The sequence below is a fragment of the Giraffa tippelskirchi genome, chromosome 12 (genome assembly GCF_054371585.1).
Source record: "Giraffa tippelskirchi isolate mGirTip1 chromosome 12, T2T-mGirTip1v1.2.pri, whole genome shotgun sequence".
Taxonomy (NCBI): domain Eukaryota; kingdom Metazoa; phylum Chordata; class Mammalia; order Artiodactyla; family Giraffidae; genus Giraffa; species Giraffa tippelskirchi.
The window spans coordinates 140,785,567-140,809,613 of record NC_137286.1 but is presented as its reverse complement, the minus strand read 5'-3'; positions in this window follow the sequence as shown (position 1 = coordinate 140,809,613).

Here is a 24,047-nt window from a genome sequence, read left to right as displayed (position 1 = left end):
ATGCGTGTGCTCAGTCGATTTAGACAAGTCCAACTCTGCAACCCTTTGGAACATAGCCCACCAGCCTCCTCTGTCCCTGGAATTCTCCAGGCAAGAATACCAGAGTGGGTAGCCATTCCCTTCTCCAGGGGATCTTCCTGACCCAGGGATTGAACCTGGGTCTCCTGCATTGCAGGCAGATTCTTCACTGTCTGAGTCACCAGGCAAGAAGCTTGTCTTGGGGATCAGACAAAGCTTGGTTGGAGTTACACCACCACCTCACTGTGTGAACTCGGGCAAGGTGCTTTACCTTTTCGAGACAAGTTTCTTTTTCTGTGAAATGTGGCTAATAATGTCTAGCTCAAAAAATGTTGTGAGGACTAAAGAAGATATCGCACATGAGATTCTGGGAATGTGATAAGGGTTCAATAAGAATGACTCAGTGTTGATTGCTGCACAAGTCTTTGACCTTGGTAGACCATGAATATAAACAGAAATGACATTAAGAAAATAATCTCACTGGATGCTGAAAATGTCAATCTTTGTAGTTTATAAGCTCTTCAACATCAAAGGAACACGAGTCATCATAAGCTAAAGGTATCTTGGATGAATTATGAATAGTTCTGCTGACAGCCTCATAAGTTAAATATGATACTTTCAGTAATGAACTGATGCAACGGATTCAATAAATTTTTAGAACTTTTCCAAGAGGTGTTGAAAACTGAGAGCTCGTCAATCTTTAATGCAAAACTATTTAGGTCCTAAACCCTAATCCAATCATTGTGCCTTACTGGATTGTCCCACTGGGATGGGAATTTGAACCAAGCCAGATGACCAAGAGGTTAAAGAGAGATTCTTGCTAAAGAGTACAAAGAGTAGTTTGGGAGATGTTGCCAAATGTCATACTTTGATCAACTACCTTGATTTTGGTAGTCTTAAAGATAATACTGTTGTTAAGTTTAGAAAAGTTTGAATGAAAAACACAGGATTTCCATCAACTCGAGAAGATCATAGCTACTTGGAGAAGGGAGTGTGAGCGTTGGGATGGGGGCAGGGGGACTGTAATTAAAGACAAGGGCCAGACAGACACATGGATAAGTTGAAATAAACATAATTTGGAAGCTTCCAAACCAGCAAAATTGGGTTATTTATTCATTTATTTATTTTACTTTCTGGCTGTGCTGGGTCTTCATTGCTACATGGCTCTTTTCTCTAGTTGTGGCAAGCAGGGGCTACTCTCTAGTTGTGGTGCCTGGGCTTTTCACTGCAGTGGCTTCTCTTGTTGTGGACTGTGGGCTCTAGCGCATGGGCTTCAGTAGTTGTGGTGCACAAGCTTAGTTGCTCCAAGGCATGTGGAACCTTCCAGGACCAGGGATCAAACCCATGTCTCATTCATTGGCAGGTGTATTCTTTACCACTGAGCCACCAGGGAAGCCCCACCAGCACAATTTAAATATTTGTCCACCACTTACCTGGAGCTTCCCTGATAGCTCAGTTGGTAAAGAATCTTCCTGCAATGTAGGAGACCCTGGTTCAATTCCTGGGTCGGGAAGATACCCTGGAGAAGGGAAAGGCTACCCACTCCAGTATTCTGACCTAGAGAATTCCATGGACTACAGTCCATGGGGTCGCAAAGAGTTGGACATGACTGACTTTCACTTCACTTCACTTACCTGGAGGACCACCATTGGGATGGCAGGAGAATAATGGCTCTGATGGGTGGCTCTTTGGTTAGCAGAGCAATTATCCCCATAAAGCTAACCCAAGCCACCTCGTCTAAAGAAAGTTCATAGCCTACTTTGTGACCCTTTGGGTGTCTCAGTCTTACCTCCAGGAGAGTATCCAGTTCCCTGAGGGAAGTTCTAGCAAGGAGCAATTTCCAAATCGTATTATATTTCCAGTGAGGCTTTAGAACCCAGTATGCTGTCTGTCTGTCCTTTTTGTTAATTCAAGGAGCCTGGGTATCAAGTCAAAGGGTAGGGTTGATGGAAGTAAATCCATGCACAATTCACAAAAAATGTACTTTAAATGGGGAAGAAGAGTGTAGGGAAAAGAACTCTCCAAACTCATCTGGGAGGTTGTCAATATCTGGCCTAGGTCCCATAAGGCCTTGGAAGTCCCTGGATGGTGAGGAGAAGAAATGACAGGAAAGTCTGCTACCCTCTAAGGAGGAGGAAGCAGGGATGAAAGAGGCAAGAGAGAACCATTTCAGTGGGTTCATCTCGCCTGGCAGCCCCATAGGGGTGCTGATGTCACAGAGAGACTGAGCTGAAGCCTTTCAAACAAGGGCGTTGTGTGCTGAGCACAGTCCTCAGACTGTGGGCGTGATGGCCTCAACACTGCCCCAAGTTCACATGTTGAAGCCCTATTCCCCAGTGTGGCAGTACTGAAACAGGGTCTACAAGGAGGTAATTAATGTTCAATGACATCTGAAGGGTGGGGCCCTGATCAATAAGATTCAGTTCAGTTCAGTCGCTCAGTTGTGTCCAACTCTTTGCAATCCCATGGACTGCAGCACACCAGGCTTCCCTGTCCTTCACCGACTCCCGGAGTTTACTCAAACTCATGTCCATCAAGTCAGTGATACCCTCCAACCACCTCATCCTATGTCGTCCCATTCTCTTCCTGTCTTCAACCTTTCCCAGCATCAGGGTCTTTTCCAATGAGTCAGATCAGGTGGCCATGGTATTGGAGCTTCAGCATCAGTCCTTCCAATAAATATTCATTCAGGACTGATTTCCTTTAGGATGGACTGGTCCTTATAGGAAGAAATGCCAGCAGCTTATGCTCTTTCCCTCCCTCCCCCTGCCTTGTGAAGACACAGAAAGAAGACCTCTGAAGTGTGAAGTGTTAGTCACTCAGTCATGTCCGCCTTTTTGCAACCTCATGGACTGCAGCCTGACAGGCTCCTCTGTCCATGGAATTCTCCAGGTAAGAATACTGGAGCAGGTAGACATCCCCTTCTCCAAGGGATCTTCCCCACTCAGGGATAAAATCCAGGTCTCTTGCATTTGGAAGTTGGATTCTTTACTGTCTGAGCCATCAGGGAAGCTGAATCACCCTAATACCATGTCTTGGACTGGACCCCAGTTTCCATCCTCCAGGGCTGTGAATCTCTGAGATGAGCATCAGAGTCACCTGAGAGGTTTTTTCAATCTGCAAATGTCCACTTCACACCCCAGACCCACCAAATCACAAACTCTGGGGATGAGGCTGGGAAGTCTGGGTGTAACAAACTCTCCAGGTTATTACAGGGATTCCCAAGTGGCTCAGTGGTAAAGAACCCACCTGCCAATGTAGGAGATGGAGGATACCTGGGTTCAATCCCTGGGTCAGGAAGATCCCCTGGAGTAGGAAATGGAAACCCAATCCAGTATTCTTTCCTGGAAAATTCTATGGCCAGAGGAATATGATTCACTGCCTTCCATTCTCAACCACTCAATTATGTCATGTTTTTATCCAATTAATCTCTAAGTAGCCCTTTGAAACAGGAAGGAGCAGTGACTCAGATAAACCAAACACCCTAAACCTATCTTTTCCATGGAGCCCTTGGCATGCTAAAGCCAAAGGCAGCCATGTCTTCACTCAACAGCTCTTGCTATCAGTTGACACTTCCAAATTCAACCTTAAAGAGGATGAATACAAATGAGGCATATCTCGAAGTTAGAGTCGGCTCATGAAATTCCAATTAGAAGGATTCAAACAAAGGACCATCCATCCCTAAAATAAACAGTACCACAACCTTTCAGAAAAGACAAACCTCTATACTATCACTCACACGTGGACCCTGACCAGACACTGAACCTGTCAGCACCTTGATTCTTGAAGTTCCTAGCTTCTGGGAATGTGAGAAATAAATGTTTCTTGTTTAAACCCCTCAGTCTGTGGAATTTTGTAAAGGCAATCCAAGCCGACTAAAAGTGTAAGGAATTTATTTAAAATAAGAGGTATATTTCTCCCTGCAGAAAGTAAGGGAAGATTGCCCTCCCTTCTTTTTTCATTTCCTTTAGAAACCCTAAAGTTGGAAGTAATTTCTCCTCTCTTTGAAACATAGGTAAATCCTTTTGAGAACAAGATACATTTTTTGTCAGCTTTATGACTCAGAAATGCCTTTCTCGAAGATTGGGACCCATCTCTTTAAAAATGAACATGTCAAGACAGATGGCATCCCTATCTCCCATTTTCTGCAGGCATCTGGCTCCAAGCTGTATAGCTACCTTTGATCATAAAGAAATGAGAAATTTGTTTTCCCTCTGTGCACACGTTCTCAGTGGTATCCAACTCTTTGAGACCCCATGGACTGTAGACTGCCAGATACCTCTGTCCATGGAATTTTCCAGGCAAGAATACTGGAGTATATTGCCATTTCCTACTCCAGGGGATCTTCTTGACCCAGGGATCAAACCCACATCTCTTGAGTCTCCTGCATTGGCAGGTGGGTTCTTTTCCACTGGTGAAACAGCTAACACAGATAGTTACCAATTACCAGATAAAGTTTGTGATAAATGGTGCTGTCAAGTCCTCCTACTTGAGAACTAGTTATTGTTTATCTTCAGAATATGCCTATAATGACTTGTATCTTCTTGGCTATATGAAAGGCGAGATTGCTTTCTGCTTTGCAATTTCTTAGCAGGTTGCCCATGACATACATCACGATCTGATTTAATCCTTATTCAATAATAAAGCTGGTCTCTTTCTCTACTACCTTTGTGGAGAGGATCTCTGGGCTGGGAGAAGACTCTTTTTTTCTTCCTTTAGCCATGGAGTTTATTGTTCAGATATTTGCAACTATTATTCTATACACAAATATTAATTCCTTACAAAACTCTATAATCTATATTGCTAGGTCACTTCACTCTCCATTTTATGCCACAATTCCATCAAGAAGTATTACCCCAAATCACAATCTGCCTGATTGTGTATTGTTGAGTTGCTAAGTTGTGTCTGATTCTTTGTGACTACCAGGCTCCTCTGTCCATGAGATTCCCAGGCAAGAATACTGGTTGTGGGTCACCATTTCCTTCTCTGACTCTGTTCTTAATTCTATTTCCCAACAGTTCAGTTCTGGACGCCCTCTCTTCAGCCTGAGAGACAACATGTAGGATGTAGGATGGATGGACTCCAGGTAGCATATAGTACTAGCAAATTAATTGTTAGGATTGAGCTCTGGAGATGTTTTCTAACTTCTGATTTCCCCTCTGGGCTGCTGAACCTTAGAGAAGCACAGGTATTTGGTGACTACTCACTCAAAGAATATGCAGTCACTGCTGCCCTATACCCCAGATGCTAAGAATGGTATATTGCTGCCGCAGTTTGACCTCTGAAGTGTGAAGTGTTAGTCACTCAGTCATGTCTGCTTCTTTGCAGCTCCATGGACTGCAGCCTGCCAGGCTCCTCTGTCCATGGAATTCTCCAGGTAAGAATACTGGAGCAGGTAGACATCTCCTTCTCCAAGGGATCTTCCCCACTCAGGGATCAAACCCAGGTCTCTTGCATTGAAAGGTGGATTCTTTACTGTCTCAGCCATCAGGGAAGCTGAATCACCCTAATAACAGGTCTTGGACTGGGCCCCAGTTTCCATCCTCCAGGGCTGTGAATCTCTGAGATGAGCATCAGAGTCACCTGAGAGGTTTTTTCAATCTGCAAATGTCCACTTCACACCCTAGACCCACCAAATCACAAACTCTGGGGATGAGGCTGGGCAGTCTGGGTGTAACAAACTCTCCAGGTTATTACAGGGATTCCCAGGTGGCTCAGTGGTAAAGAACCCGTGTGCCAATGCAAGAGACCTGGGTTCAATCCTTGGGTTGGGAAGATCCCCTGGAGTAGGAAATGGCAACCCAATCCAGTATTCTTGCCTGTAAAATTTCATGGACAGAGGATCCTGGCAGTCTACAGCCCATGAGGTCACAAAGAATCAAACACAACTGAGCACACACACAATTCAGATTATTGTATGTTCATTAGAGCTTGAGAACCACTGCCTCAGAGCAACAGTTTAAACCTGAGGAACTTTCAGATGACTGATGTCTGGGTCTCATACCAGGTGATTCTGATTTAATTGGCTTAAAGTCAGCCTGCTTAAAAATTCATGTGATTTTTTTAAAACTACCCTGATGTTTTTAATATGCAACCCAGGTTGAGAACCTCTACTTCAAAAAGTCCACACAAATGGACTCATTTATGAATGCTCATGCATGAACATTCTGAAGTTTTGTGTAAATTTGTGTACTTTTCTGGAAGAGGATCCTTATATAACTCTCATAAAATTCTCAAACAGGTCTGTTATCCCAACAGCATTGAGTAATAATGAGACAGTGCGTTTTCTCTTATTTACTTAGTAATGGGGAGATTTCATGAAGAAAGTGGTTCAAAATTCAATGAGTGCCAGAAGTGCTAAATTAATATTAAATAACCTTTTCCAACCAATGACAATATGGTTTCATACATTTTAGAGCAGGGAAGGGAAAAGTGAGGACAGCTATTACTTCATACTAGTCTCTATCATTATCATCATTAGAATTTATTCACCACCGTAGAGATCAGGCTACCATGTTGGCTATTTGTTTAACTCATATAACCTCTGGCAACCCTATGAACCATGATAGGGCGGGTTATTATGATCCTGCTTATATATAAGAAATTGAGTGACTTGCTCAAGGTCACACAAGTTGGAGCAAAACAAGGACGTTTAGTGTTTGGTCTCAACCATGACAGAATGAATATAAAATGGACAATAATCAGATCATATATAACCTAGAACTCTGACCTATAACCTGCAGCAGGCTGCCAGGAAAGCCAAACTCCTGTCTACAACAGCCTAGGAAGCCAGCCTGCTGTCAGTCAGACTTTCAGAAGCCAGGTTGCCATCTCTAGTGACAATCCAGGTAACTAAAGAATAACTGCTGCAACAGTATGCCCCAAATGGCTAGGACTTGCTTAGCAACTGCCAGTTCCTCTAATTTTTGTCCTAACTTCCAACTTGGGCCAATCAGAGAAAGCCAAACATGGCCCCCAACCAATCATGTAGGGACCCTGCTTCTATTGGCCTGCCTCCAGCTTTCCAGGCCAGCAACCTCCAATCAGGGCAGAGGCAGAGCCTGCCCTCTTCTCTCCAAGGCTCTCCCACTCCCCTACCAGCCCTTGAGTCTCTAAAGTGCAGGTGACAGGGGCTGACTCTCGACATAACAGGCTCTGAACAGCCTTTGCTTTTGTCGTCAGCTTAGTCTTCCTTTATGTCCACAACTACCAACCCAAGCTTGCCCTTCACAGTTTAAAAAACAAAAAAATATCACTAACAGCAAAAACACTTCACACTTTCATACCGATACATGAAGAAGATGATACCTTTTCAAGTTAGCCCAGGGTGGGGTTTTTTCCCAAAGAACTTTCTGTAGACTCTACCAGTGTGTGGGTCAATACAACAGCTGGATCTATGGAATAGATTCTAATCCCAAAGTTACTCCCAGAGTAAGGATCTAAATCACATCTGAAATGACAGTCCTAAGTAACACCCCTTCCCCCACTCACCTGAGATCCTATCTATCTGACCTTCAACTTTGGACATCTCTCTAGGGCAATGGTGATTTCTCAACTATGGATAGGTTTGTGGTTGTTGTATTTGTTGTGGGGGTGGTGGTTGTTTTCACTTATTCAAAGCATTTTTTAAAAAATTTTTACAGTAATATAGCCAAATGACAATATTATGTTAGTTTCAGGTGTACTTGCTTCCCTGGTAGCTCAGCTGGTAAAGAATCCACCTGCAATGCAGGAGACCTCGGTTCAATTCCTGGGTTGGGAAGATCCTCTGGAGAAGGGAAAGGCTACCCACTTCAGTATTCTGGCCTGGAGAATTCCATGGACTGTATAGTCTATGGGGTCACAAAGAGTCGGACATGACTGAGCAACTTTCATTTTTAGGTGTACTATTTAGCAATTCAGTATTTTTATAAATTATATTCCAAAAGTGTTCTTTATTATTATTCACGCCTCTTATTGAATGTGAGGTGTGTGGAATGAGAGGAATGACAGAGAAATGAGAGGAAACTCATCTATAAAGAGGTCACATGACCAGGGCCTAGGCTTCCAACAAGGCTCTCTGTTTCTTTCCCAAAAACACAGCATCACCCAAGGCAGAAACATGGGACACTGTTGTCTTCACATATCACTGTCTTCACTGCTGTCAGCCCATATCTTGCTCATAGGGTCCTCCTGTTTCCAAGAAAAGGCATTCTCTTCCCTCATTACCTGCTCACCTTGTCCCCAGGGAGTCTGGAATAAGTTTCCTTCACAACCCCTTAATGTCTTGGTGGGATTGGAGAAGTACATAGCTGAGTCATTTCCAGCCAAAGGAAGGTGTTATTTACAGCAACCTGCACAAACCAGCTTCGGTATTTGCTGAAATGACTTCCTTCTGGCACAAGGTAAGCACCAGACTAATTGTCACCAGTGCCCTTTAAACCAGTTCATGGACGGGCTACAGTCCATGGGGTCGCAAAGAGTCGGACTGAGCAACTAACACTTTTACTTTTCACTTTCACACTGCACATAAGCAAGTTCTTTAGCCTCTCCCAAATGGCTGCATCTCATACAAGCTCAGAGGGTTCTTCTTCCAATACAGTTTAAGTCAATATTGTTCATTCTTGGCACAGGATAGCTATGGGAGGAAATGGAAATCTGCAGTGTTTCCATCAGCGGATGGTCTCCATATGCTCCTGCTGTGCTGTGCTTAGTTGCTCAGTGATGTCTGACCCTTTGTGATCCCGTGGACTGTAGCCCGCCAGGCTCCTCTGTCCATGGGATTCTCCAAGCAAGAAGACTGGAGTGGGTTGCCATGCCCTCCTCCAGGGGATCTTCCCTAGCAAGGGTTCTAACCCAGGTCTCCCACATTGCAGGAAGATTCTTTACCATCTGAGCCACCAGGGAAGCCCAAGAATACTGGAGTGGGTAGCCTATCCCTTCTCCAGAGGATCTTCTGGACCCAGGAATTGAACTGGGGTCTCCTACATTACAGATGGATTCTTTACCAGCTGAACTACCAGGGAAGCCCCCCTCCGTAGGTTACTATATAAGTATTATCCGACCCTCCCCTGCATTTCTGTCATTCAGCCTTTCACTGCTTCCTTGCCTTGCATGTTATTCTCCACTGTGCTCACCAGGTCATTCATCTTCCCCATTTTCCAAATGGATATTAACTCCAGAGGCAGGACTCATTTCTTGCTCTTGAGCTCCTCATCAAAGTGTCTAGTCGAGGTTTATGTACCAGAGCACAGGTTAAAGTGAGCAAGAACAGTAGATGTTCCTTGACATTGGATGAGTTCTAATTACACATTGTCTTGCATTTTACCCAGAGAGACTGTAAAGCAAGTTATATATACCGTCCCTTTATATTACAGCCCTAATAGCTGTCACTAAGTCAGTGCCCAAAGAATTTGGTTGAATCAATGTCTTTATTGTACAGTACACCCCATTCCCAAGTTCCCAGTATTTGGAAAATAAGCCTGTGTGATTTTTCTAAGGTTCTCACACATGCCCGTTTTCTTTCTTTGCTTGTTTTGAGATCTGCAGGAGTAAATAGTAAGTTTAAGTTTTCTCTTTGTCCAACTGACTCATTTCACCCGGCATAATATCGGCAAGGTCCATCCATGTAGTCACAAATGGCAAGATTTCATCTTTTTATGGCTTAACAGTATTCTGTTGTATTTATATACCATATTTTATTTATCCATTTACCCCTTGATGGGCACTTATGTGCCCATCTTGGCTACTGTAAATGTTTTGATGTAACATAGGGCCAGATAATTAAGGACAATTTTCTAATAAAAAATAAATTTTCTCTCACATTTAACCCTTACTAATAAGAAATATTATCAAAATTCTTATGCTTGAAATTTGGAGTAGACATATACACATGTATCGGAGAAGGCAATGGCACCCCACTCCAGTACTCTTGCCTGGAAAATCCCATGGATGGAGGAGCCTGGTGGGCTACAGCCCATGGGGTCGCGAAGAGTCAGACACAACTGAGCGACTTCACTTTCACTTTTCACTTTCATGCATTGGAGAAGGAAATGGCAACCCACTCCAGTGTTCTTGCCTAGAGAATCCCAGGGACGGGGGAGCCTGGTGGGCTGCCGTCTATGGGGTCGCACAGAGTTGGACACGACTGAAGCGACTTAGCAGCAGCAGCAGTATATACATGTATAAAACTTTACTTGAGACTTCAAACATAACTAAATGCTTGAAACTCTCATTTCTACATTTATGCATAAATATTACAAAACTTAAAGAGTGTGAAAATTAAAAAAAAAAGAAATGATCATTGAAGTGATATTTTTACCTTGGCCATGGGATAAATTAATGTTTGAGGTCTCTAAAATGTTAAGATACACCATTTAAAGGAGGTAACATGAATTTGTAGGACACTACAAATTATTATTATTTGCTCTATGGCACACATGATTATTGATGCCTGAAAACGTAGTTTCACTCTCTTCACTCTTTTTTTGAAATTTTACAAATGAGTGCAGGTATATTCTAATACAAATTTCTTTACAAAAACAGGCAGGAGGCTGGATGTGGCCCATGGGCCATGATTTATCAACCCTTGGTTGAAACCAATATTGTAGCCACTAACCACAAGTGTATATTTACATTTAAATTAGTACAATTTAAAATTCCTTTTCTAAATTACAGTCGCTCAGGCCACATTTAGAGTCCTCAGTGACCACATGCAGCCAGTGGCTGCCATATCGAGTAACACAAATACAGAACATGTTCACCATCACAGAATAAGCTCATCACCCAAGATCTTCAAATTACATTAGAATTTGCTGGGTAAGAGTTGTGGGAAGAAACATTTTATTTCTTAAGATACTAAACCCTAGTCATTTTCGACACCCTGAATATGAATGATTTATAGTAGCATCAAGTAGTGTGAAAGCTTCATATTCTGTACAAAATTGCCATGGTGTGATTTTAAGCAACATTTTCATTTTCACTAGAGACAAGGTGTTAAACAGCATGCTGCAATTTTATTTAGAACATTTAAGAATGGAAAACCAAAACTATCTATACAATGAAGATTTTAAAGTTGGCCTCCATTTATCTTTTTTAATAAAAACCTGGACTTCCCAGTGATACAACGGATAAGAATCTGCCTGCCAATGCAAGGGACACAGGTTTGATCCCTGATCCGGAAAAACCCCACATGCCCGGAGCAACTAAGCCGGTGTGCCACAACTATAGAGCCCAAACTGTAGAGGCAATAAGCCCACAACTGCTGAAGCTCGTGTGCTTACAGCCTGTGCTCAACAACAAGAGAAGCCACTGCAGAGAAAAGCCCCCGCTCATTGCAACTTGAGAAAGCCCCAGCAGCAATGAAGACCCAGCGCAACCAAAAATTTTAAAAATAAATCAAGTGATGATATCTGAAATATAGTAATTTCAAATAAGCCCCCAAATCTGACATAACCATGTCTAGGAAATACGTCTTTAAACGCTACCATCTGGTTCCAGAAGCATTTGAAATGGACTTTGGTCCAATATCACTTCCCATGACTTCTACTCAAGACCTTGTTCTGGTTTGTTCCAGAATCAAGGGTGGAAGCACGGTGGGCCAGGGACACCTTTTTAACACTGTGAGTTATAAGAGGCTCTGGTTGATGACAAGGCAGCTTGCAAAGCTACACAGGACATGGAGAAAAAGGGGAAGGACTTTGAGAAAAAACACCTCCATCACATCCCCAATCTGTTCATCAGTTCAGTTCAGTTCAGTCACTCAGTCGTATCCAACTCTTTGTGAACCCCATGGAGTGCAGCACGCCAGGCTTCCCTGTCCATCACCAACTCCCGGAGCTTGCTCAAACTCATGTCCATTGAGTCGGTGATGCCATCCAACCATCTCATCCTCTGTCATCCCCTTCTCCTCCCTCCAGTCTTTCCCAGCATCAGGGTCTTTTCTAGTGAGTCATATCTTCGGATCAGGTGGCCAAAGTATTGGATCTGTTCATCCAGATCTGATCATCAGATCTGCATAAACTGCCATTTTTCCCATGCATTTCTTGGTGAGTTAGGACACACTTCTTATCGCCTACCCATAATTCCCTTTATAGAAAGAGAATTCACATCCAAAGAAAAATAGAAATTCAGAGTCAACGATGTGAAAGCAGGTCAAGTTCATCCACTCCCCTAGCAGCCAAGTGAAGTTAGTCTCCGAAGCAGCCCGTCTGAAAGGGGGTGGATAGGCAGGTGGCCACAGCAGCAGCAATCAGCATTTGTGCTCAAAAGAATCATAACTGCCAACTACGGAAGGGAGGGTCAAGATTCGGGAGCAAGGCAGTTTGTTTTTGACTTTGAAGCCTGCAGCATGTCGAAAGACCAGAGAGAAATGTGTTCGGTTAAACTTGGCACAGAATGGGGGACTAACAGTCTCATTCTAAACTTCATGATTTTATAATTAAAGACCAGGGGTGGCCAAAATAAACAGAACATTAATCAAGGCTTAAAAATACCAGTGGACAAATCGATCTCTTGGCTCTCAAAGAAACTTTGACAGCTTCCAACAGTACCATCTTGTGCAAATGATACCCTGTAGTCTGACTGTTTGGGGCTTCCCAGGTGGCGCATTTGTAAAGAACCTGCCAATGCAGCTGATGCAAGATATGCAGGTTTGAAGCCTGGGTAGGGAAGACCCCTTGGAGAAGGAAATGGCAGCCCACTCCAGTATTTTTGCCTGGAAAATTTCATGGACAGAGGAGCTTGTTTGGCTACAGTTCATGGGGTCGCAAAGAGTTGGACATGACTGACTGAGCACATGCACACACACACACACGTACACATATGTATATCCTAACTGTTCAACTAGCTCAGGTATCAAAAGGCTGATGTGTCTCCAGTGGAAATCCTAGCATCACCTACAGCAAGCCGGGAAGCAGTGACTGTGGTCTCTGCATGATTACCGTCACATTCCCCATGACAGTCACCAGCCTGGGTCTTTCAGCAAGTCCTTTATTTTCTCCAACTCAGTCTCCCTTTATAAGCATGGCCAAAATGTGAGCCTCTATGTGGGAATTTTCTGGGATATGATGTGGTTTCTGGGGACATACTTTGAAGGTGAAGGCAGTGAGTTTCATGTGAACAAGCCAAAGTGAGTTGAGGTTCTCTAAAGCAGTGCTGCTCAAACTTTAAGGGGGTCCACATCACCTGGGGACTCTTAAAATTCTGATACAGGAGGCCCAGGTAAGACCTGAGATTATGCATTTCTAACTAGCTCTTACGTGATGGCAATGCAGCTGCTCCATAGAACACACTCTGAGTAGCAAAGCCAATTTTCCATGATCAAAGTACGGTCTTTAGGGATAGGATTAATAGAGGGTATTACTCTTTAAATGCAGAATTGAAAAATGCTAGAGTGAGATGGGACCTAAGAGATTTTCCCAGAATAAACTCTCTTTTGCGGGGGAGGTAGGGTGCAGCACCAGGTAGCTTGCAGAGTCTTAGTTTCCTGACCATGGATTGAACCTGTGCCCCCCTGCAGTGGGAGCACAGAGTCCTAACCACTGGACCACCTGGGAAGTCCCCAACTCTTCATTTTTAAAGAATTAAGGGACTCACCCAGAGTCTCAGCTCAAAGTGGTGAGAGATGCTGAGGCTGGCTCCCTTTTAACAGATGAGATAACACAGAACCCCCTAAGTGTGTGCTGTGAAGGAAGGAAGGGGAGGGGGCTGAGCAGGGAGAGGAGGAGGGGGATTCTTATTTCTCCTCACCCACCTGCATAACTGAGTTAGATAAAGATCCTGGTCCACAACTTTAAGAACCATTGGAAACAGGTCTCAGGCTCGCTAGGTTCCCACGAAATAAATCAATCTGCACTGACTACATCATTTCTACCCACACTTTCCCTTGTAAGCAATGCTATCACATTGTGAAAAAGCAGGAAAGATGCCTCGAATCCCATGCTGGTGCTCAGTCGCTCAGTCGTGTCCGACTCTTTGCAACTTCATGGAGTGTAGCCCACCAGGCTCCTCTGTCCATGGGATTCCCCAGGCAAGAATATTGCAGTGGGTTGCTATTTCCTCCTCCAGGGGATCTTCCCAATCCAGAGATCGAGCCCAAGTCTCCTGGGTCTCCCGCACTGCAGGTGGATTCTTTATCGCTGAGCCACCTGGGAAGCCGTGCTTAGTAACTAGTAAACGTCTCATTTCTCTCCACTAAAGAGGAAAGAATCAGGCTTGCCATAGCACCTACTCTGCACCTAACACACTGCTATTTCTTTATATCCCATTTAATTCTTGCAACAAATCTGTAAAATGGAGAGAATTATCCTTTTTTTTAGAGGCGAAAAGTGAATTTGAAAATGACTAAGGACCAAGTCTGTGGTAAATCAGCTAGTAAGCGGCTTAGCTAAGATTCAAATTCATGGCTGCCTATGCCAAACCCTGAGCTATATTTTCCTTTTCAAGCCTAAAATCATATCAGGCCCATAGCTCACATCAACTATAATTAGTCTCTAAATTTATACAGGTATACCTCAGAGATAATGCATGTTTGCTTCCAGACCACTGCAATAAACTAAATATCACAATAAAGCAAGTTACCCGAATTTTTTGGTTTCCCAGTGCCTATGAAAGTTGTGTTCATACTACCCTGTAGCCCATTTAGAATGCAAAAGCATTACATCTTAAAAAATGTACATACCTTAACTAAAAATTACTTTATCGCTAAAAAATGCTAGCCATAATCTGAGCCTTAAGTGAATCACAGTAGTAACATCAAAAATCACTGCTCACAAATCACCATAACAAATATAATAATGAAAAGGCTTGAAATACTGTAGGAAATAACCATAATGTGACCAAGTGAGCAAATACTGTTGGGAAAATGGTGCCAATGTGCTTACTTGACACAGGGTTGTCAGAAACCTTCAATTTGCAAAAACTGCAGTATCTTCAAAGTGTAATAAAATGAGTTATGCCTGCATATGTTCCATTCTCAAAAGCTAGAGTTATTTCTAAAAGAAACTTCCTGCCCCACGCTTTATCAGCTTGTGGACCTAGACTTTTAATAAAAGATAATCCAATATCATCTTTCAGACTCTCTAGCCCACGTAAGTGCCCTACACACTTGAGTGCTTACATACAAATGTTTTGCAGTGGGCAATAAGAACTTTAAACTCCCCAAGAACTTCCCTCAAAATTAGTAGATAAATCAGTTTCTGGAGTCCACCCATCATGAGAGGTGGATGTGAAAGGAGGAGAGAACAGGAAACATTGCATGTCTGAAAACGCAGGGCCTCCGATGAGAAAAGCAGTATGAGTGATTGCCAAGAGACAGTAATAACAATGGTGAATATGCATCTTCCGAGAGACAGTAATGACAATGATGAATATGCATTAGCTTTTATCATCTGAGAGCTTAAATAAATCATTCTAGTGAAGGTCAGTCCACAAATGGAAAGTTATCTTTTACCTGGTTTTTAAAATACCCTCCAGCAGAAACGTAACCGAGCAAGACCCTATGAGGCCATCCCAGAAAAGACCCTCATTCATGTCGTTTGCCTGCCTTTTGTCTTTAGGAAAAACTTTAATTAAAGAATAAATTCAAACAAAAAAGTGAGAAAATGCAAAAAGAAAGAGAAACAGTCAAGCGAGACAAAATAATAACACTTAAGCCATTAAACAAAGTCAAGAATCTTTAGTTCTTCTTCAAGGACTATAGATAATATTCTGACCCTGTCCTTTGAGCTGTTTTGCAGTTATTGAAACCCCTACCAGGTGGAAGACGTTCACTGTTATGCTGCCCACAAGCATGTGGACCCCAGACCAGTTGGAAACAGAAGGTTGATGATGCTGACTCTCGATGACCTCACCACCAACCAATCAGAAGAATATCCATGAGCTGATCACGCCCTGCCTCTTGAACACTATAAAGATTCCTCACTACCCCCTCCAGGGAGGGACACACAGTTCTGAGGGCACTAGCCCACTGGGGCCCCCTCTACCTGGCAAAGCAATAAAGCTGTTCTTTTCTACTTCATCCAAAACTCTGTCTTGGTGTTTCTATTCGGCACTGGTGAACAGAGGCTGAGTTTCGGCAACAGAAGCAGAGAGAAATAGAGAAAATTGGGGCTTGCAGAGGGATTGGGTCAGCTTCCTCCAGGCAGGAATGGTCATAACCTATCAGTGAAATCAAGATATGAGATTCAAGTGGGGTCTCTGAAGGACCAGAGGAGGAGGGATTCACTCCAGGTTATCCATTATCTACTTTTTATTTTCCCTTTAGGATCTTCAGTACATAGATTTTTAATTAATCATATTTCTTTGTTCAGGGCATATTATAATAGTTATTTCAGATCCTATGGACTGTAGCCCACCAGGCTCCTGTGGGATTTTTCAGGTAAAAATGCTGGAGTGGATTGCCATTTCCTCCTCCAGGGGATTGTCTGGATCCAGGGATCAAACCCGAGTCTCCTGCATTGGCAGGTGGATTCTTGACCAGTGAGCCACCTGGGAAACCCCCAATTGGTCCATGTGGTGGTGGCTTAGTCTCGAAGTCATGTCCAACTCTTGTGACCCCACGGACCATAGCCCGTCAGGCTCCTCCATCCGTGGGATTTTCCCAGCAAGAATATCGGAGTGGATTGCCATTTCCTTCTCCAGGGGATATCCATATGCAAGTTAAATTTGCATACATGATACTGCTCTTTTTTTAAAACAAATATTCCCCAAACAACATGTCCCGCTTACTGTTGCAAACGTACTCAGGGAGCAGTTTTAGCCATTTCACCTGGGAAAAATGCATCTGACGTGAAGCAGAAAAAGAATGCCACTCAGGAGTGGAGAAGAGAAGGGGTCCAATGGAATTAGTTTCCCTCTATTGGCAGTTTTGCCTGATCCTTACTGTCTTTCCTCCTAGATATGTCTATTAGTAGAGACAGAGGAGCCTGGCGGGCTACAGTCCATGGGGTTGCAAGAGTCAGACATGACTTAGTGGCTAAACCACCACCTCTATAGACATAGTACTGGAAAGCCAGAGGTGGATACAGGTGAAAATGTTGCCCTTAATGCATAAAATTCAGGCATGATAAATTGTCATAACAGATTGATTTTACTCCATCCAATTCTTCTTTAAAAAATTTTTTTACACTTTTTAATATATTTACAGAATTAGAGCTACTTATTTTTGCCTTTTACTTAAATTCAATTATAAAGATTCAGGCCATAATCACCCAGGAAACTGTGTCAGGACGATCTAAGACCTGGCATCTTAGACTGGAGGTTTATTATGAAACAGACCGTCACTGAGATAATGGAGTAGGAATGTGAACCATATGTAAGCTTTTATTTTCTATTGCCTTGAGGACATCCAAACCAAGGAGGGCAGGCAGTCTTCGGAGATCAGATGTGTGCCAGTGCGTCTCACAGTTGAATTGGCATCAGAAGCCCCCAGAAGGTGTGTTAATTTGGGGATCATCTCCAGAGTCGGTGACTCAGAGGGTCTGGGGCTAAGGAAAGGAATCTGCACTTCTCACCAATTCCTAAGTGACGCTGATGCTGCTGAACCAAGGCTCTCACTTTGAGAACCCCTGTTGTGTCAAGAACCCCCTGTATCAAAAGATTAGACAGTGGACTGGGATTCTCAACTGAATATGTTTAGACAGTGTATATGAGCTTCCCAGATGGCGCTAGTGGTGAAGAACCCACCTGCCCATGCAGGAGGCATAAGAGATGTGGGTTCAGTCCCTGGGTCAGGAAGAGCCCCTGGAGGAGGGCAGGGCAACCCACTCCAGTATTCTTGCCGGGAAAATCCTGGGAATGGAGGAGCCTGACGGGCTATAATCCATAGGGTCACCAAGAGTCGAATGGGACTGAAGCAACTTAGCACGCACACCTGGAGAGTGTACATACAACATATGATTTTTAAAATCATGCCCAACATGTGTCTCCTTGTTTTTTTAAGTCCTCATGATTCTCTAGATATATATTTGGAACAAATTTTACCCAGTACCCCAGAAAACTTGTAACGGGGTATTCAAATACTCTGTGCCCTCAATTTTTGTCTACTTGATCTGCCAGGTGCTGAGAAAGAGGTGTCAAAATCTCTCACTGTGAATGTAGATTGTCAATTTATTTCTTTGCCTTATTTATATTTCAAAACTATGATGGCAATTGTAAATTGCTTTATGATTCTTCTATTTTCTTGGTAGGTGTTTTGTTAATATAATGCATCTTTTCTTTTTCCTTCTCAACGCTTTTACCCTTGAGTTATATTTTGTCATTTTAACATTGTTACTCCTGTTTTCTTTTTTATTAACGTTTTCCTGGCATATAATTTTCTTTCCCTTTATTTTCAAACTTTCTGCACCATTTGATTTTGTATTTCCTCTTGTAAACAACTCATGACGGGATTTTAAAATTCAATTCTGAGAGTCTATGTCATTCACATAGACTGTGATTCCTGACTTGTTTTTTACTTTCTGCTATCCTGTTTTGGTTTTCTGTTTAGTGTGCACTCTTTTAACTTTTATTTTTCTCCTATTATTGGTAAAATTTTATTTATTCTATTTTTCTCCTCTAATTACTTGGAAACTACATCTATTGCTTACTCTTTAAATAGTTACCTTAAATTTTTTAACATGCACTTTGAAGCATATTTTCCAAAGCTTTCCAAATATTAATTCTTTTAATTCAAGAAATATCCGATGCCTGCTTACACAGTCCTGGAAGGAGAGATTCTACAAAATATTACATGGACAATAATCTCATGGAATTTACATTTGAGTGGGAGAGGACAGACAATAAAATGGCCTGTGGGTATTGACAGGCCAGCAAAGAGACCAGTGAAAAAGAGGGTCGGGAGAGGTGAAGTAAGGAAGGTGATGGGGGCCAGGTCACACACGGCCACGTGGGTCCGAGTGAGGACCTTGGCGTTCACGTTTTGTGACTTCACAGCCACTGGAGGGTCCTGATCAGAGGAGAGAAGCCCTCTGACTTGGGCTCACACAAGGTCACTCTAGCTGCTGAGCTGAAAGTCTAATGAAGGGAGGCAAAGCCAGAATCAGGAAGCTATTGCAAAAGTCAGGTGAAATATAATGGTGGCTTGGACCAGAGGAGTGGCCAAGGAGGTGACAAGTGGTCAAAAGTTTCTGGATATATTTTGGACATAAGGGCCAAAGATAAAGTTTGCTGGGAAACCGGATTGTTGTAGGAGCGAAAGAGAGGAAGACAAAGATTCTCTGTGTGACCTAACTAGTCAGATTCCTCTCAACTCTCAGACCCCCATCTTGGGCTATGTCCTTGGCTCATTTAGCTTAGCTTTAGCAAGAATTCTTCTAGGCTGGTTTAGTGAAAAGCTCTCACCCTTGATAAATGTATCAGCGCCGCACAGCCACCACTCGATACCCCACGTCCCAGGTCAGTAGCGGTGACCATGAGGAGATACCCCACACCCAAGGCAAGGAGCAGCAGCTGCGCTTGGCTGGAGCAGCCATAAAGAGAAACCCCACGTCCAAGGTAAGAGAAACTCCAGTAAGATGGTATGCGCTGAGAGAGGGCATCAGAGGGCAGGCAGACTGAAACCACAATCACAGAAAACTAACCAATCTAATCACATGGACCACAGCCTCGTCTAATTCAATGAAACTAAGCCATGTTGTGTAGGGCCACCCAAGACGGACGGGTCATGGTGGAGAGGTCTGACAAAATGTGGTCTGCTGGAGAAGGGAATGGCAAACCACTTCAGTATTCTTGCCTTGAGAACACCATAAACAGTATGAAAAGGCAAAAAGATAGGATGCTGAAAGATAAACTCCCTGGGTCAGTAGGTGCCCAATATGCTACTGGAGATCAGTGAAGAAATAACTCCAGAAAGAATGAAGAGACAGAGCCAAAGCAAAAACAATACCCAGCTGTGGATGTGACTGGTGACAGAAGCAAGGTCCAATGCTATAAAGAGCAATATTGCATAGGAACCTGGAATGGTAGGTCCATGAATCAAGGCAAATTGGAAGTGGTCAAAGAGGAGATGGCAAGAGTGAACGTCAACATTTTAGGAATCAGCAAATTAAAATGGACTGAAATGGGTGAATTTAACACAGATGAACATTATATCTACTACTGGGGGCAAGAATCCCTTAGAAGAAATGGAGTAGCCATCATAGTCAACAAAAGAGTCCAAAATGCAATACTTGGATGCAATCTCAAAAATGACAGAATGAGCTCTGTTCACTTCCAAGGCAAACCATTCAGTATCACAGTAATCCAAGTCTATGCCCGACCATTAATGCTGAAGAAGCTGAAGTTGAATGGTTCTATGAAGACCTACAAGACCTTTTAGAATTAACAGCCAAAAAGATGTCCTTTTCATTATAGGGGACTGGAATGCAAAAGTAGGAAGTCAAGAAACACCTGAAGTAACAGGCAAATTTGGCCTTGGAGTACAGAATGAAGCAGGGCAAAGGCTAGTAGAGTTTTGCCAAGAGAACACACTGGTCATAGAAAATACCCTCTTTCAACAACACAAGAGAAGACTCTACACATGGACATCACCAGATGGCCAACACCGAAATCAGATTGATTATATTCTTTGCAGCCAAAGATGGAGAAGCTCTATACAGCCAGCAAAAACAAGACCAGGAGCTGACTGTGGCTCAGATCATAAACTCATTATTGCCAAATTCAGACTTAAATTGAAGAAAGTAGGGAAAACCACCAGACCATTCAAGTATGACCTAAATCAAATCCCTTCTGATTATACAGTGGAAGTGAGAAATAGATTTCAGGGACTAGATCTGACAGACAGAGTGCCTGATGAACTATGCACAGAGGTTCATGACATTGTACAGGAGACAGGGATCAAGACCATCCCCAAGAAAAAGAAATGAAAAAATGAAAAATAACTGTCTGAGGAGGCCTTACAAATAGCTGTGAAAAGAAGAGAAGTGAAAAGCAAAGGAGAAAAGGAAAGATATACCCATTTGAATGCAGAGTTCCAAAGAATAGCAAGGAGAGATAAGAAAGCCTTCCTCAGTGATCAGTGCAAAGAAATAGAGGAAAACAGTAGAATGGGAAAGACTAGAGATCTCTTCAAGAAAATTAGACATACCAAGGGAACAATATGCCATCAAATTTGGAAAACTCAGCAGTGGCCACAGGACTGGAAAAGGTCAGTTTTCATTCCAATCCCAAAGAAAGGCAATGCCAAAGAATGCTCAAACTACCGCACAATTGCACTCATCTCACACGCTAGTAAAGTAATGCTCAAAATTCTCCAAGCCAGGCTTCAACAGTACGTGAACCATGAACTTCCATATGTTCAACCTGGTTTTAGAAAAGGCAGAGGAACCAGAGATCAAATTGCCAACATCTGCTGGATCATCAAAAAAAGCAAGAGAGTTCCAGAAAAACATCTATTTCTGCTTTATTGACTATGCCAAAGCCTTTGACTGTGTGGATCACAATAAACTGTGGAAAATTCTGAAAGAGATGGGAATACCAGACCACTTGACATGCCTCTTGAGAAACCTGTATGCAGGTCAGGAAGCAACAGTTAGAACTGGACATAGAACAACAGACTGGTTCCAAATAGGAAAAGGAGTATGGTCAAGGCTATATATTGTCACCCTGCTTATTTAACTTATATGTGGAGTACATCATGAGAAACGCTGGGCTGGATGAAGCACAAGCTGGAATCAAGATTGCTGGGAGAAATATCAATAACCTCAGATATGCAGATGACACCACTCTTATGGCACAAAGTGAAGAAGAACTAAAGAGCCTCTTGATGAAAGTGAAAGAGGAGAGTGAAAAACTTGGCTTAAAGCTCAACATTCAGAAAACTAAGATCATGGCATCTGGTCCCATCACTTCATGGGAAATAGATGGAGAAACAGTGGAAACAGTGACAGACTTTATTTTTTAGGGGCTCCAAAATCACTGCAGATGGTGACTGCAGCCATGAAATAAAATGACACTTACTCCTTGGAAGAAAAGTTATAACCAACCTAGACAGCATATTAAAAAGAAAAGATATTACTTCGCCAACAAAGGTCCATCTAGTCAAAGCTATAGTTTTTCCAGTCATGTATGGATGTGAGAGTTGGACTATAAAGAAAGCTGAGCACCGAAGAATTGATGCTTTTGAACCGTGGTGTTGGAGGAGACTCTTGAGAGTCCCTTGGACTGCAAGGAGATCCAACCAGTCCATCCTAAAGGAGATCAGTCCTGAGTGTTCCTTGGAAGGACTGATGTTGAAGCTGAAACTCCAATACTTTGGCCACCTGATGTGAAGAGCTGACTCATTTGAAAAGAGCCTGATACTGGGAAAGATTGAAGGCAGGAGGAGAAGGGGATGACAGATGATGAGCTGGTTGGATGGCATCACCGACTCAATGGACATGAGTCTGGGTAAACTCCGGGAGTTGGTGATGGACAGGGAGGCCTATGGGGTCGAAAAGAGTGGGACACAACTGAGTGACTGAACTGAACCCGATAAATGTATGGACTGAATGACCCTCCCTCCCTCAAAAATAGTTATGTTGAAATCTAATTCTTAATGGTTCATGCATGAGTGCTCAGTCGTGTCCAACTCTTTGCAACCCCTTGGACTGTAGCCTGCAGGCTCCTCTGTCATGGGACTTTCCAGGCAAGAATAGTAGAGTAGGTTGTGATTTCCTATTCCAAGGGATCTTCCTGACCCAGGGATGGAATCCATGTCTCTTGTGTCTCCTACATTAGCAGGCAGGTTCTTTACCACTATCACCACCTGGGAAGCCCCAGTATGATAGAACTGATACATAATTAAGACATGAGGATAGAACCCTGATGAATGAGATTGGTGCCCTTGAAAGAGCCATGAGAAAACTTGCTACTTCTCTCTCTGCTCTCTTCACCATGTGAGGATACAAGGAGAAGTTGGTAGCTTGGGCTCCAAAATCACTGCAGATGGTGACTACAGCCATGAAATTCAAAGATGCTTGCTCCTTGGAAGAAAACCTGTGACAAGCCTAGCAGCATATTAAAAAGCACGGACATCACTTTGCTGACAAAGGTCCGTCTAGTCAAAGCTATGGTTTTTCCAGTAGTCGTGTATGGATGTGAGAGTTGGACCATAAAAAAGGCTGAGGGCCAAAGAATTGATGCTTTTGAACTGTGGTGCTGGAGAAGACTCTCGAGAGTCCCTTGGATTGCAAGGAGATCAACCCAGTCCATCCTAAAGGAAATCAGTCCTGAATATTCATTGGAAGGACTGATGCTGAAGCTGAAGCTCCAATACTTTGGCCACATGATGCAAAGAGCCGACTTATTGGAAAAGACCCCGATGCTGGGAAAGATTGAGGGCAGGAAGGAAAGGGGGTGACAGGATGAGATGACTGGATGACATCACTGACTCGATGGACATGAATTTGAGCAAGCTCTGGGAGATGGTGCAGGACAGGGAAACCTGGTGTGCTGCAGTCTATGGGGGAGCAAAGAATCGGACACAACTGAGCAACTGAACAGCAACATGCTCTGAGTAGAGACTGCACAGGTTCTGTGGAAACACCATTGCGGGGGTTCTTAGAACAGTAATGAAACAGAAGAGAGGCAGCAGCTCCAAAAGGAGAGCAAATTCCGCAGGAACGTTTCTGTGCCGAGCAGAGACCTTATTTAGGGCTGTGGACTTCTTGTCTTCTCCAGATTTACTGTAATTACTAATATGCAATGAGGAGCTAAGTTATTTTCACGCTCTCATATTAAGAAGCAGAAAGTTCATAAATATTTACTAGATTGTTGCCTGCGACATATAATTTTTTCTGCCCCCATAAATTATAAACTGTCCTCACCTTTTATACATCACTGGGAGGAGAGAAGTCCTGGTAAACAATAGAGAAAATAGATCTTGAAGAGGCTGGTCCTACTTTGCTGGGCTGGCTGATTCTTTACCCCCCAAAAAAAACCCCATTATGGAGAGAGAAATATGCTCAAAACTGGAACACAGTAGCTTAAATGAAAGCTCCACATTTCAAGATGAAACTGATTCACTCCAGTGACTTCCTAACTCAGAGTTCTCACTTTAACAAAACTTCAAA